Source organism: Bidens hawaiensis, unplaced genomic scaffold, assembly GCF_021521415.1.
Source record: "Bidens hawaiensis isolate Kalapana, Puna unplaced genomic scaffold, B.hawaiensis_p1.1 tig00002265_1, whole genome shotgun sequence".
In the NCBI taxonomy this organism is placed as follows: Eukaryota; Viridiplantae; Streptophyta; class Magnoliopsida; order Asterales; family Asteraceae; genus Bidens; species Bidens hawaiensis.
Window position 1 is genome coordinate 1770006 of NW_027491120.1, and position 17430 is coordinate 1787435.

Here is a 17430-nt window from a genome sequence, read left to right on the forward strand (position 1 = left end):
CCCGGAAGTGTTTCTGGGTTAACATTGCCCCCGGAATGGGTACAGTACTGGGTTAACAGTGTTCCCAGATGTCCCTGGAAGTGTTCTGGGTTAATATTGCCCCCGGAATGGGTACAGTACTGGGTTAACAGTGTCCCCAGATGTCTCTAGAAGTGATTCTGGGTTAACATTGCCCCCAGAATGGGTACAGTACGGGGTTAACAGTGTCCCCAGATGTCTCTAATATATGATTATCATAATGATTTATCACTGTTTATTTAAATTAGTGAAACTCACCAACTATTCGTAGTTGACCCGTTTTCTTTACATGCTTTCTAGGTACTCCCAAGCTGGACTAAGTGCTAAATGCTTGATGATGTGTGCTTTTGTGGAAGTTTAGTGTTCATTTTGTATTAAATATGATAATGTAATGTCGGTAAAACTGATGTGCTATCGCCTAGACGGGAACTAAACTCGGAACAATGTAATATGATGTAAATTAATGTAGTGGTGTTTTCTTTATAAGCAATGCTGTTGATATCAGATGTGTCTGTTGCATCCCGTTTACGTTTCCGTTGCGGTTACGGGGTGTTACAAAAAGCCCTGGCAAAGACTTCTACAAGATGCTCTATTTTTCCATAGAAATATATTAGTTCAATAAGGGCTCCAGAAGATGTTGATCGTAAGTGAGAAGATTGGTTACGGAGAAAGAGGAAGCTAGATTCATATTCACATGCATAAGAAGTATATAGGAAGAAGAATAGTTTGTGATTTCTTTTTGAAAAAGAAGAACTGGCTTTCTTTGAATTTGAAGTAATAATATTATCCCAATTATGACACTCATGGAGAAAGATTCTTAATAAATGCAAAGAGGAAGCATCTTTAATCCAATAGCGAAGAGCCTGAACCAAGATTTCCAAATGAGGCCTTTTCCTTGGGATTTGTTTTTGTTTGTATATCGTTATTCTATATTCTATCGAATTCCCATTTTGTAGCTGCTACGCAGCTCCTTATTTACGTAGGAGCCATAAATGTTTTAATCCTTTTGATGTGATGTTCAAAAATGATTCAGAATATTCCAAAGATTTCCGTCTTTGGACCGTGGGAGATGGAGTAACTTCCGTGGTCTGTACAAGTCTTTTTGTCGAGAGACATAGGCTATAACCTTCTCAAGTTGCACTAACATGCAGCCGAGACCCTGTATCGATCCATCACAATTTACTTCAAAATTTTCTGTTCCCTCGGGGAGGGCTAGGATAGGCGCGCTACAGAGTTTTGTTTTCAAAAGTTAGAAGGCAAACTCCTGCGCGTCAGCCCATTTGTACTTAGTACCCTTGTTAGTCAGTGCGGTGAGGGGTTGAGCAAACTTTGAAAATCCCTCGATGAAACGTCGGTAATAGCCCGCCAGTTCTGCGAATTGCCGCACCTCAGTCAAAGTCTTAGGTGCTTCCTAGTTTTTGATGGCCTCTACCTTGCCTGGATCGACATGGATTCCACTCTCATTGATCACATGTCCTAAGAAGTGAACCTCGTGAAGCCAAAATTCGCATTTCGAAAGCTTAGAATACAATTGTTCCTTCTTTAGCAATTCCAGGATTAACCTCAGGTGTTCTTCACGATCAGTCTTGTTCTTGGAGTAGACGAGGATATCATCAATGAAAACAATAACAAACTTATCGAGGTACGCCTTGCATACTCTATTCATGAGGTCTATGAATACGGCTAGCGCATTGGTTAAGCCAAAAGGCATAACCGAAAACTCATAGTGACCGTATCGAGTTCTGAATGTCGTCTTCGAAATGTCTTCTTCACGCACTCTTAATTGATGGCAACCAGATCTTAGATCGATCTTCGAGTAGTAACTCGATCCTTGAAGCTAGTCAAAGAGATCATCAATCCGGGGTAGGGGATAACGGTGTTTGACAGTCACCTTGTTCAGCTCCCGGTAGTCGATGCACATGCGGAATGTCCCGTCTTTCTTTCGAACAATTAGGACAGGGGCTCCCCATGGTGATGAGCCGGGTCGGATGAAACCTTTGTCCAAAAAGTCTTGTAGTTGAGTGGACAACTCCTGAATCTCCGCTGGTGCGAGCCGATACGGGGATCGTGCTATAGGTGCAGCACCGGGGGCTAGGTCGATTTGGAACTCGACTTGTCGAATGGGTGGGAGTCTTGGAAAATATTCCGGAAAGACTTCGGGAAAATCTCGCACAATCGGTATATCAGCGATACACTTCTCTTCCGCGGGTTTCTCAATTACCTGAGCTAAGATCGTCGAATGACCCTTTCGTAAATATTTCTGCTCCCTCATGAGGGTGATGATGCTGGTGGTCATGCCGCTCTTCTCGTCCTGTATCAAGATGATTTCGCCGGAAGGAGTAGTGATATGAACAATCTTGTCATGGCATATAATATCAGCTCTATTTTTGGATAGCCAGTCCATGCCGACAACAACGTCGAAACTATCAAATGTAAAGGATATGAGGTCGATATCGAAGGTATGACCCGACAGTTTCAACTTACATCCCTGTAGTATATGAGTTGTTTCTATAGACTTACCGTCAGCTAATTCAACAGGAAACTTAGCATCTAACGGGGTTGGAGATAAGTCTAATAGTTTACTAAAGGCTTTCAACACAAAACTCCTATCAGCTCCAGTGTCAAACAGACTAGAAGCAAAACAGTCGTACACAGGGAACTTACCGGTAACCACGTTCGGATCGCTGCGGGCCTGGCCCGATCCAATGACGAAAGCTCTACCCTTACTACCGCCTCCATTGTTGCCATTGCCTCCGTTTCCCTCGTTCTGCCTTAGTTTAGGACAATCCTTTCTGAAGTGACCCTCCTGACCACACTCAAAGCACCCTTTCATTGTTGCAGGTTGTTCAGGAGTACCCTTACCCACTAGGTCTCCCCTACAGTCCTTGGCCTGATGAGCCAATTTACCGCATCGCAAACACTTGATACGGTTGCATGGGCCAGCATGGTGATAGTTGAACTTGATGCACTTTGGGTACTTTCCAGCATAGCCACTCGAACCCTGTCCGCCACCGTGGTTGTTGTTAGAACCCTGGTTATTGAATTTCCGAGTGAGTTTGGGTCTACGGTGGTGTTGTTTCTGTGGAGGGTTCGATGATGAGGATCTTGTGTTGTCGAACTTCCTCTTTCCATTCCAAGAGTTGTTGCTTTTGTTGTTATCGTTATCTGAGTTGTCAAGGGTCTTAGAGGTGGAACCTCTAGGTGGTAACGCACCTTGGGCCACTGCTTGATCCGTCAACTTGTGGGCTATTCGGATCGCTTGCTGAATAGTGGTCGGTTTGGAATACGTCACCATACCCTGAATCTGGGGTACCAAACCATCGATATACATCTCGATTCTCTTACTTGGCGGATCTACCATATGCAGGCACATCACCGCCAGTTCATGGGAACGGGTGGTGTAGGCTTCAATCTCAGAATCCACCATCTTCAACGCCCAAAATTCCAACTCCAAGTTCGAGATTTCCTCTCTAGGACAATACTCTTCTCGCATCATGTTCTTGAATTCCTCCCAATTCATAGCATTTGCCAATTCCAAACAAAGAATCTACACATTTGAATTCCACCAGGTGAGGGCGGAATCATGTAGTGTTCCAGCAGTAAACTTGACCCTGCTGGCTGGTGGACAGTTGCACATCTCAAAAGCTGATTCTGCCTTCTCGGCCCAATGTAGGAAACCTATGGCTCCCTCAGTGCCCTTAAACGAGTTGGGTTGTCTTCGTCTAAGGACACGTCCGAGTGTACCTCCTCCTCAGCTGGCTCTTCCTCCGGTTCTTCTTCAGGTTCCTCCTTAGGATCTTCTTCAGGATCCTCCTCCGGTTCTGCTGTGTTCGGAGCAATTCACGCCTCTAGTGTCTCACAACGAGCTAGAGCTATAGATGCAAGGCCTCTTGGTTCTCTGACTTCTTCCTACAAGTCTATCATCTTTGATTGCATCTTGATCACTAGCTTCATTAGCTGAACATGAGTGTCCTGAACTTCCTTCATGGCTTCAGTCAGGTTGGAAATTCTTTTCCTAGTCTTTGCTCCATAGCCTATCAATCCACTAACATTCGCTCTCTTTGAGTACATAATGTCAACTTCACGCTCTAAACAGGAGGCGAGAGCTGAGAAAGCGCACTCCATTGGTTGGGTTAGGGGTGGTATTGTGTTGAAGGACGTAGGATAGCCCGGGAGAGGTAGTGGTGGAACTTGCTCATGGTAGACAAGCCGCTCGATCAGACATGGGTACCAACTCCAGTTACCATTTTCCTCGTACACGTCTCCAGATGGGCGGTGCCTCTTCGTTGCGGGGGCTGCTAGTGCCGGGACTACTCGGGGTGGTGACGAGCTGGGAAGCTGCGGCTCCTTTCCTGGAGCGTGGGACACCGGGTCGGATGATGATGATGATGATGATGATGAAGTTGACATCCCTACAGGATAAGTCGTGTATGGGTTACGCACGTATGAGTGAATGAGGTAAAGAGATAAAGAAAATGAATACTAAATATATTATATATATTTATATATGCAGTGCGTAAGATCATAACTAATAGGTCGTTGCGGTTATAGTCTAGTATGAATGCAATTCTAGTTCGCTATAACCAATCTGTCACACCCTCAAAATCCACTAACGGAGTTTTACCATCAGAGGGTGTGAACTTACAGGATCGGAGTCATCAAACACCACAATTAAATTATTAAAACAACCAAGACATCAAGTCTTAAGTATAAATGCGGAAGCGTAAAACGCAAAGCAAATAGTTGCGCGACACAGGACGACTTAAAAACACAGTTTTCATGATAAAACTCAAAAGAAGTTTAAAGCATAATAGTTCAGAGATTGCATGTCCTATGTCACTCGCCCGCCTCGGCTACCTGAGATAAACATACTAAAAGTGTCAACACATGGTTGGTGAGTTCACAGGTTTATATAAATAAAGAATTTGCGTTTTAGCGTTACCAGATAGTGCTATGTCAATTATATATCAATAGGTAGCTAACCTATCAAGCATGTATTACTAAGTGTTCGACACCGAAGCTGACTGTTTATACAATTGCTTTGCCACTATGTCAACTACGACCATGGTAATGTGTTAGCCAAAATTACACCCACCAGACCTACAGTCGATTTTAGAGTTGGGTGGGGTTTGTCAAACCTAGTAGTACTACTCAAAGGTGACTCGTTTTTATCAAATATTAACCGGTTCGATGTTTAGAAGGACTTAGTTGGTTTGTTGCCACTTAGCCTTTGAAGTGATATACAATGAGTAACAAAATCTAAATCGTTGCAGTATGTTATCTCCCCCTAATAAAAGCGTTAAAAGAATAAAATGGGTCGTGAAACTCACTGTTTGCGAAGATAACAAAAGATCTGAGAAAAGTGTGCGTCACATAATTCCTCACTAGTGCTCTAAAAACAAAACGAGATTTTCTAAGTATTTGAACTACGAGTGAGTCCCTAGACTCGACACATAAAACTTATGCATGAGATGCGTTTGTGTTACTTTGTGACGCAAGTGCGACTCGACAAACACGTTGGTGATTAGTTATATGCGTGAAAAAATATTAAGTGTTAAGTGTTACGATTGTAAACTCATAGTAAACTATCTCCCACAAGGGCAAACAAGTCAAACACATAACAAACATCAATCAACAATACACTTTTCATGTTAACTTAAATAATTCAGCAGCTAATTTATCGAGACAGATTTTAACCCGTAAATATTACTCTATTAATAAATCATAACAATACAATAAAATCACCAAAATTCATCACAGAAGCGCATGTGAGTTAGGTTTCTAAAAATATTTTTATTATATTTTTATCATATATGGTTTTCTCACAATGATCAAAACATCACCATAAATACATAGCAGTCATTATCATGCGCAACAAAAAGTTATTTATTATTCCCATTACATGGAAAGTCCAATTAATGCAAGGCCAATTGGGTTAGATTCCTAAATAAAATTATTAACTTCCAGAAATGGAACTAACCCAATTGGTCTTGTATTTTATAAGATACACTAATTACAAAATAGCCTACAAGTAGGCCTCCCGAATCAGACTTGCACAACATATTTGTAAATTTATAAACACTAACTTTCACACGTCCAAAAATTACAAACTCAGACTCTTTAGAAACTAGACTGGACCTACTAAATCATAGAGTCAATAATCACTTTAAAACACAAAACTAAAATCTAGTTACAGTCATTTAACATGCAATTAAGAATATGCCCAGCATCAGTTTTCATCAAAAACTCAACCACTATTAACCTATGAACTAACAATTATGCATACAACCCTAGCATATCAATAATCAACATGTTTAACAATTAGGGTTTATGATCATCATATTTAATCATGCAATTAATTGGTAGAATAAATTATATATCGTGTTTAATTTACCTAGTTAGCTTCTTGGATCTTCAAAACAACTTGTAACACCTTGTATGTATGTGTGTGTGCAAGTGGTCGTATTCACAAGGGGAGAGGGAGAGAGAGAGAGGGGGTTAGGGTTTTATAATAATTAAGTTGTTTAAATATTAATTTAATATATTATATGTTACAACTTGCACCCTCAATTTTCTTTTGGTTAAATTCTAGCACAACTAGTTTACGTTCTTCATGAATTAATGTTATACATGTAAACACCAAGTAACACATAAACCTAGCACATAATTATCAAATACTTGTTTATGATATTTATTGTTTGTTCACCAACGGTTTGTGCCGACTCGTGTATGTTTCGGTGAAATTCCGAAAGACTACTTGTGTAATGATTGCCATGCGTCATTTAAGCCCTAATTAAATGTAAGGAGGTATGCGTTGACTGGAATGACATAGTTCGTGTGATATTGATTTTGAATTAATGGAGTTTGGATTAACGGAGTTAACCTGAAATTGACGAGTGTCATAAGTCTATCCAAATCAAAAAGGTGAATGTGCCCCAAACTTTACAAACTTGTTTTAAAAACGAGTCAATGTGATAAATGAAAAGGTTTACATGAGACTAAGTGTCTCTAAAACATTTATTACCAAAAGTTTAAGTGCTACCCCTCAGGCTATCGTGTACGTTTGCCTGGATCCTTACATATGTAGTGGGCACACCACACCTGGTCATATTATGCTTTCCTGCTGGGAGTTAATGACCATGTGTTTACTAATAGGTACATAACTATGTCGAACGCTGCGGTGTTTGTTGGGGTATTTAGTGTAGAGACTTGAGTTTATAATTGTATTTTTTTTATAGCTTTGTTATTCCTAAGCCACTATGGGCCGAAACCTACGTAGTATCGAGGGGTAATAAAGTAAAAGAAAATATTTTAGCGTCAGCATATTCACCAGTATTCGTTGCTGACGTATTTTCTAAACATTTTCCAGGTAATCAAGATTAGGGCTGGGGATAATAAAGTGCTCAAGATATCTGATGGCTCGGATCTTTTTATTAAACTTAAAATATATAAAGTGGTGGTTTGCAATGAAACAACTAAATGTTTTGTAAACACTGACGGGAACTTTTAAATCTCGTCTTTTGTTAATGTAAATAATATATTTAAATCCATATGTTTTAAAGACTTGCTCTTTTAATACGTACCTCTGATATATTTACAAATGTGGTACCAACTGTTGGTTATACGCCAGGCCTAAGAGGGGGGTGTGACAGGGACTGAGTTCAAGAATGGGGTAATGGATGAATTTTGCAAAACCAAAGGCATATTTCAACAATTTAGTGATACTAGAACTCCTAAACAAAGTGGAGTTGCAGAAAGAAGAAATAGAGCATTGATTGAAGCTGCAAGAACCATGATAGTAGATGCTTATTTGCCTGTAACATTTTGGGCAAAAGCTATAAATATTGCTTGCTATGTTTATAATAGAGTCCTTCTCAACAAAAGTCAAGATAAAACTCCCTATGAGATTTTGTTTGAAAGAAAACCCTACATCAAATTCCTCAAGCCTTTCGGATGCAAGTGCTCCTTGTTGAATACAAAAGACCATTTAAACAAGTTTCCGTCTAAATCCTTAGATTGTTTCTTTGTTAGGTATTCAACACATTCAAAAGCCTACAGAGTCTATGTGAAAGACCATTTGAGTGTAATTTAGTCTTCATATGTGATCTTTAATGAAAATTAATTCAACACTGTGGATGGAACAACATGGCTATTTGATCTAGAGAAGTTAATCAAATCCTTCCAGCTTTACCTAGAGGATTTTGATGATACTTTGTATGGGGCGAGTATCCGTGAAGAAACTTCAGAGAAGAATGTTGATTTGGACAAATTATGGTCTAAGGCTGCTGAAAAGAACACTGAATATTCATTTACAGAGAAGGCAACCAATGATGAATCTGCAGAAGAAGATAGACAAAATGACATTCTTGATTAGTCACAAGATCAAGAAAATCCTGTTATGAATGATGAGCAAACTGATAATCAACAAAATCAAGATCAACAAGCTGAAAGATAATCAACTTTTGAAACTTTGTTTCAAACCTTGAACATTGGAAGCTACACTGCTTCAACATCCCAATAGAATGATGAAGAAGAAACTGTTGTGAACAATATAGCATCAGATTTAGTCATTGAGGAACCTGATTTCAATGGTACAAATCTTGACTCATATATCAATTCAAATCAAATCATCCAAACTTCCTTTGTAGAAAGAAATCATCCAACTGAAAACATAATTGGTAACCTACATGAAAGAGCAACAAGAAGTGCATCTGAATCTGCAAACATTTGTCTGTACTCCTGCTTCTTATCCCAAATTGAACCCAAGAACATTGTTCAAGCATTGAAGGACAACAATTGGGTAGAAGAAATGCAAGAGGAGTTGGCTCAATTCAGAAACTTGCAAGTATGGGAACTTGTGGACAAGCCAAGAGGAAAGTTTGCGATATGTACAAAATGGGTTTTCAGGAATAAAAAGGATGAGAGAGGGATTTTCATGAAGAACAAAGCAAGACTAGTTGCACTAGGATGCTTAAAATAGGAATGGATTGATTTTGAGGAAGTATTTGCACCAGTGGGAAGGCTAGAAGTAATCAGAATCTTTCTAGCATATGTTGCATTTAAGAACATCTGAGTATTTCTACTGGATGTCAAATCCACTTTCTTGAATGGAAAGATTGAAGACGAGGTCTATGTGACTCAACCTCCAGGTTTTGAGGATCCTAAGTTTCCTAATAGAGCCTATAAATTGAACAAAGATCTATATGGACTACATCAAGCTCTAAGAGCTTGGTATGATGAGTTATCAAATCACCTGCTTGTGAATGGCTTTCATAGGGGATTCATTGATAAGACCTTCTTCTACAAGAAAAGAGGAAGAGATTTGCTTCTTGTTCAAGTTTATGTTGATGGTATCATCTTTGAGTCTACAAATAAACATATGTGTTTGGAGTTTAGGAACATATGAAGTCTAAATACTGCATTAGCTCAATGGGTGAAATGAATTTCTTTCTTGGATTGTAAGTTCAACAAAAGAAGGATGGTATATTCATTTGTCAATCAAAGTATGTGCAAAGACATTTTGAACAAGGTAAAATGTCAAGACTTGAAGACTGCTTCTACTCCAATGGACACACATGAGAATATTGGATAACTAATGTACTTGGCTACTTCAAGACGTGACATTATGTTTGCTCTCTGTGTGTGTTAGATTCCAATCATGTCCAAAAGTGTTTTATATGACTGCTGTCAAGAGGATCTTTAGATATTTGAAAGGAAAACTAGATTTGGGGATATGGTATCTTAAGAACCATGCCTTTGATCAACTTGCTTACACTAATAGTGACTATGATGGCTGCAACATGAGTAGGAAGTGTAAATCTGGTGGATGTCAATTCTTGGGAGACAGGCTGGTCTCATGGCAATGCAAGGAGGAAACAACTACGTTAATCTCTAATGTTGAAGCTGAGTATATCGATGCATCTACCTGTTGTGCACAAGTCCATTGGATTCAGAATCAACTGCTGGACTATGGTTTGAATTACTTAAACACTCCAATTTTTATAGATAATACTGCTGCTCTGTTCATAGTTAACAACCCAGTCCAACACTCAAAGACCAAGCACATTGAAATCATACACCATTTCATTAGAGATTGCAGTGAGAAAGGTCTTATCGAAATGAAAAGAGTTGACAGTAGTGACAACTTGGCAGATTTGTTCACCAACCCACTAGATAAAACTGGATTTCACTTTCTACTGAAAGCTTTAGGAATGATCAACTCTGATGAAGTCTGATTAATGACATGTGCTCAATATTCTAACTGATTATTTTTAAAGAGAGTCTTGAGTGAGTAAGTTGTATTTTTATGCTTGATTATGTGATTATTAACTGCTATGTGCTTTAATTGAACAATATTTAACTTAGGTGTTATTGATTCTTAGGTATGCTTTGAGCTTTGATAATGATAGTTTGATAAGTGAAACATATGCTTTGAATTGATGAATCTGCATGCTTATCTGATATCTTGAATATGTTGAATAATCTAATATGATGATGCGCTTAGGATAGGATAGACTCTACATAATTAGTCTTGGTTGTACATTATGTTGGTCTTATTGAATTAATGCATAACATCATTTTCTTATTATTCTTTTAATATGTTACCAATTTCTTGTGTTAAAACTGTGTTTTTGTGATAAACTTCTATGCTCAAATGAATATCTTTCAAAAGAATTTTTTCCAATAAAATCAATATTAACAAACTGAGCAAGTTGATGGTGTAGAGAAATGATAATATTATTCAGTTCAAGCCTTTTAGAAGCTTAAAATGTTTTCAAAGAAAATTGATCCAACCTTTGGGAAATGATAGTCATCGATTATTTATACCAATAATATGGATTTAATAGGCTAAAATGACTATTAGTTCAGTCATTAATAAGTATGGTAGCATTTCATGATGTGTAAATACTGAGGTGATATAAACATAATAAAATTGTTAAGCTTAATGTGGAGATAAATTGTTGAATATGCATGTTTCAAGATAAATCTCTCCGAAAGATAGGCATAAAAGTGATTACCCAGTCATACACAATCCTGTTGGTATTTCATCACCAAAAAAATTGAAACGTCTTATGTATATGACAAAGAACAAATATGAGCAAAAATTTTCACATCAACCAAATGTTGATAAATGTTCACAAGATTTGAATAAAAAGAAAACATGATGGTTAAAACTAAAAATACAGAAAGGCCTATAAGTCCGAACTGCGTGGCATGTAAGTCCAACGTTCAACCTCAAATGTTTGAGAATTTTGAGAAGAAAAAATTCGTAAATAAAATTTATATGTTATGTCATAAAAAAAATATTTTGACCAGATATCAGGGGGTTGAAGTCAATTTGGGGTGATGTGGGGAAAGCCAAATAAGCTTTGAGAAGAGATATGGAACATCATAGTGCAATAAGTGTTATCCATTTTTGTATTATGCAACTAATTGAACTTTAATCATATCACCAAAATGTAATGAAATTCATGCTAAGTTAATACCTTCTATTAACCTGCCTATTATGTCATAATAATGCTTAGAATGAAGTATTGAAAGCTGACTTAATCAATATAATCCCATGTTGAGATCTATACAAAAAAGGAAAAAGATTCAAAAGGAGAAAACTGAAATTCGATCTCATTATGCACCATTTGTTCTTAAACTTTGAAATTTAATGAGAAAATTGTTTAATGAAATGTTTAAGTCAAAAAGTGTTGCATTTTACCTTGAATATGTCTGCATATGTTATTCGGAGTAAACTTTGTATTTTCAAACCTTCGAGTAAACTTAAATTTTATTATTTGATGTTTTTAATACAGTCGAACATACTTGTTACTTTTTTGCTTTGAAAATGGTTATTCATGTATTATCGAGTACACTTTGATGATTATGTTGAGTCAAAGATTTGACCAAAATGAAGTATATGGAAGATTGAAATCTTCTCAACCTCCTCAAAATTTGCTAAGTATGGAACCGGGCACGCCTTAGACCTCCGAGCAAGCTTTTACTTAGCCGGGTATGATACTTTGTCTATCGAGCAAGTTTATCTTCAAGTAGTCTTCTTTAGCGGATATCCGAGCAGGGTTTGCAAATTAGTGCATTGCCGGGCAACTTTCACTAGTTTATGTAAATTCGGGCAAGGTTCACTTTATCAAGCAAATATGTTCTTCATAGCCAAGTAAAGTTCACTCCCGAGTAAGCTTTTGGCTAACCATGTCCTTGAAGCCAAGTGATTGGAGACCGGGCAAGGTATTCATTAATAATAGTGGTCCGAACAAGCTTGATGATGTAGATGAATATCTTTAAGTAACATCGGGCAAGGTTCAACTCAAGCAAGGAACAATACTGTCGAGTACACTTTGCTAATAAGTTATTTTATAGAAAGGAGTTGAGATAGACCATTGAAGAACAAGGTTGCTCTTAAGGGTTTGTCGGGCAAAGTCTGGCAAAGTCAAGAAGACTGAAGTCTACCCGGTGAGTATTTTACTTGGTAAAATACTCTTCAAGTAAAGTATACCCGGAAACTGATCCCGGGCACACTTCTATGTTACCAAGTCCTGAAGGATGGCAGAGTACACAGCGTACTCGGAAAATGAAGATTGATGCAAAGCCTACCCGGAAGACTTGTTATACACTTCGAATATTTTCTGATTATGTAATTTGAATATGTATTTACGTTTAGGGTTTCTAGAAGGAATGACAGTTGTCCTAGGATGGCAGGCCTATAAATAGAATATTTTAGGGCACGCCGCCTACGGACAAGGCAGACAGACACAATAATTAAAAAAAGAATATTGTGTGTGTGATGGCTGTCTTAGTACGGAAAAACCTTCCTTCAAGAAACCCTAAATCGATTATCCAATATGTATGATTGATATTATATAAATTGAAATCTTTTGAGTGAATCTTGTTCGTGTTGGTTACATTTGAATACTGATTAAGCAACCGTATGTTTGTTATTGATTCCGCCTTTAACAAACGGTCATCTTTCTAAATACAACAACCCGTCATTAACTCCCTTGTCGACACATCTATTTGTGCGAATTATGACATGATTAAGTAAGATCCAGCTGAAATTAGGGACCAAACAAGTGGTATCAGAGCTTGATTGTTGCTATTTTGGAAATATTGTTGCTGATTGAATATTTGAAGAAGAATGACGTAAGTAGACCACTGTTACATTGAAAAGTGACGTCAGCAGCTCTGTTCTTCATTTTTCTTCCAGATCTACAATCATTGGGTGTTTTCTCTTCCTTATTTTGATTAAAGTTTTAATCTTTATATATAAATCTTGTTCTTATCGCATCTGACACATCAGATCTGAACAATCGGTGTTCAGATCTGATTGTTTTTAAACTCTGTTTTTACAAAGAAACTACTTTTGATTTCTCAAAATGTCTGGTTACGAAGAACAAGAAGTCTCTACTAACAAGATTCCTAGACTGTATGGACAGGAAAATTTCACTAAATGGAAGGTCTTGTTTGAAGCAGCCGTTTGCTATAATGATGTTGATATGTGGAACTCCATCAAGAATGGTCCACAAAGGGAAGTTGAAGAAGGTGCAAATCCAGCAGCAACTGCTGCTGTGAGAGAAAGGATGAGAAAAGTAGATGACAAGGCTTTAGCTATGTTGAAGCTAGGTCTGTCTTGGGAAATACTTACCAAGGTTGCACATCATCCCAATGCCAAGGCAATGTATGATGCAATACTTGAAATGTTTGAAGGAAATGTTGAACTCAAAAACATCAAGAAGCAGAGATTGAAGCAACAGCTAGAAAGATTTAAGTATAAAGAAGGATAAAGGTTGAAGTCTATTCTGGAAAGGTTCTTATCAATTGTGAATGATCTCAGAACCACAGACAATGTCATGACTGACTTTGACCTTATTACAAAGTTGCTCAACTCTATGCCAAAGGAATGGTATACTGCCTGCAAGTTCATCCTTACAAAGCACAACTTCAATGAGCTAAAAGTGGATGATGTAGTGTGCTTTCTTCAAGCTGCTGAGATAGAGATGATAGAGAATGAGATGATAAAGGAGGAAAGACCTTGCTTCAATGTTTCAAATGCATTGATTGCACCTATGGGTAATTTGACTACCAAGAATCAACAGCAGATTCCTATCATTGAAGAACCTGTTGAACTTAATTCTGATACTTCAAAATCATTTGTCGGTGATAGCACAAGTAATCATGGAAACCAGCAAAGATTCAATGTGCAGCTTATTGATGACACTGATTCTGCCTCTATGGCAAGTGGGAATGTCCCTCACACAAGTGGTGGAAATGGTCAAAGCAGTGATACACAGGCATTGCTTTCAATGTTTACTGAGTCATATAATGCATTTGTTGCAAAGAATTTAATTCACACAAGTGTAGTACAAGATGATCTTGAGCAGATAGATGCTGATGACTTGGAAGATATGGATTTGAAGTGGCAAGCAGCTATGTTGGCTCTTAGAAGCAAAAGGTTATATAACAGGACTGATAGGTCACTCATATCAGGGCCAAATGAAAGAATTGGTTTTGACAAGTCAAAAGCCATTTGCTATAATTGTCAACAGCCTGGTCATTTTGCAAGAGAATGTAACATGCCAAGAAACTTCCGAGTGAACCAATTTCAGAACCAACCAAGAAATCAGCAGCCTCAATATCAACAAGGACCCAATACCAACAACTTCAACAACAATCCCAACAACAACTATAATCCAAACTTCAACAACTTCCAACCTCAAATGAACAATCATGATCAAGGAGTACCTCAGAATCAAGGTTTTCAGAGAAACAACAACCAAAACCTTCAAAATATTCCAAACAACACTGTTCCAGCCAACCAAAACCAGATCAGAAATCAAGGAAATGTTGCTGTAACAACACAACATGAGGGTAACTTTGATTGGAGCTATAATGAAGAAGACATTGCAGATGATATCAAGAAGGCAAATGTGGCATTCATGGCCATAATTGAGAAAGAAACTGGATCATCATCTCAGGTATATTCTGCTCCTACTATTTATTTAACTGAAGTTATCAATGAACTGAAAATGAAAGTAGGCAAGCTGGAAAGTGAGTGTTTTAAGAAACAAAGTATTATCAATGCATATGAGGCAAGTGAACTAGTGAGTGAAGAAAGAATGAAAAGTTTGGAAGAATACTGTGTAAACAGTTATAGAGCTCAGAAAAGATTCACCACTGAAATAGATGGGTTGAAGAAAATGATTATAGAAGAGAAGGTGTTGAACACAAAACTGCAAACTGACAATGAATTCATGAAGAGCTTGGTCTCCACTGGAAATATTTGTGGAATTTTAAACCAAGTTAAGGAAGAAGACAAGTACAATGAAGTACCACCACCTTTCAACAACAACTTTATGCCAAAAGTTGATAAAAAGAAAAGAAATGCATATCTACAACAATTCAAAGATGTCTTTCAAGACAAAAAAGAACTTGTGGATTTGTACAAGAATGTTGAGGTGAGTAAAGAAGGAGAGTTTGTTGTGAAGAAATAGTTGAAATAAGAAAAGTCAATTGGAGTTCAAGTCTCTGAAGATGACCTTGAGTCAATTAATTTGAATCAAGATAACTTGAGTGATTTAGGTGATCAAATTACTGAAGAGGAAATTAAAGCTGCTGAAAGAGGAAGAAGATTCAAGAAGCGAGAATCCATCGACAAACTTCCAAAGTATCCACCTGTCATATCAAGAATGAAGAAACAAAATGAAAGAAAAAAGAAAGAACATGTGTCCTTTGACATATGCGAAAGGAAGAAGGTAAATTACAATGCTGTAATGCCTCCAAGCCAAGAAGTATTGGAAAGGATAAAGCAGAACAACAAGAAAAGGGTCAAAGAAGATGTGAATGTTGAAAACTTTATCCCTGTTTATCCTATTTTCTCTAATCATGAAGTTCTTGATATTGGAGAAGTGAAACTATGGAAGAATATGAGAAGAGACAATCAAGATATAAAGAAATTCAGGATGAAGAACCACTGAATATGCAAAAAATTGTGTTTGTAAAGAGCAAGACTGAAAGATAAGACATCAAGATTGAGGAATTTGTCCCTTTCTCAATCAACTTTGACAGTCTAAAGAATAAGAAGACCATTGGAGTCAATGAACCAATACTAAGTGAAAGGTTCAAGAAACCAAAAGAACTTGAAATATTCAAAGGAAATGTATGGTGCAAAAAGTGTGATGAATGTGGTCACCACACAGACTCTTGTAATGAAAGACTCAAATTCAAGACTTTTCATGTCCCAGATGAAACAAGGTATGGACAAGACTTTGTGGCCTACAAAATTAAGTATGAAAAATACTTGGGTATGGGGAAGGTTTGTGAAGAGGAAGTTCTGAAGAATGAGAGCCAAAGGCATTCAATGAAAGCCAAGAAACATGAGGATAAACCTGTTAAAAGGGGTAAATCTCCTGTGAAACATGTGAAAAATGTTAAAACGGGCTCTCCACCCTTGAGAATAATCCCTAAAAATGATACTCAATCTGTCAAATCTGATAGTTCTCAAGGATCATCAAGCAGTATGAAGACAAGAAGAAAAGATACATATCCTAGAAAGAAACCAACAGAACTCACTGGTGATGAAAAGTTTCTGTTGAAACATGGATTTGAACCTGAAGGATTCCTTTGGAAACCTAAGGCTGAAACCAAATTTGAGACAGTTCTTGATGTGAGAGACTACTCTGAAAAGAGAGACTATGTAGTGAAGGAATGTGACACTGTATCAAAAGACTGTCTAAGCTCAACCTTATTTGTTAAGACCCCAAGAGAGAGTGGTTATGAAACAGACAATTCAGACAAAATAGAACTCACTCATGAAGATCCAGAACCAAAAACACTCACTTCCCAAGTTGTGTCTGAAACTGAATCTGATGCTTGCACTTCATCACTCAACTAATCAAACTTTTTCTTATGTGCAGGAACAGTGCACTCCTCTGAATGACATATGGTACATAGATAGTGGTTGTTTTAGGCACATGACTTGTGACAAGAGGTCTCTTGTCAATTATGAAGAAAAGTTTGAAGGTCCTGTAGCTTTTGGGAGTGATGAAAATGGTAGAAAAATTGTTGGAAAAGAAATCTTAACAAATGGAAAAGTTTCATTTAATAATGTGTTTCATGTTGAAGGTCTTCAATACAATCTACTTAGTATATCACAAAGGTGTGATAAGGGATACAAAGTCAGTTTTGATGATCCAGAACCAACAACACTCACTTCCCAAGTTGTGTCTGAAACTGAATCTGATGAGTTGCAAATTGATAAGGCTTGCACTTCATCACTCAACTAATCAAACTTTTTCTTATGTGCAGGAACAGTCCACTCCTCTGAATGACATATGGTACATAGATAGTGATTGTTTTAGGCACATGACTTGTGACAAGAGGTCTCTTGTCAATTATGAAGAAAAGTTTGAA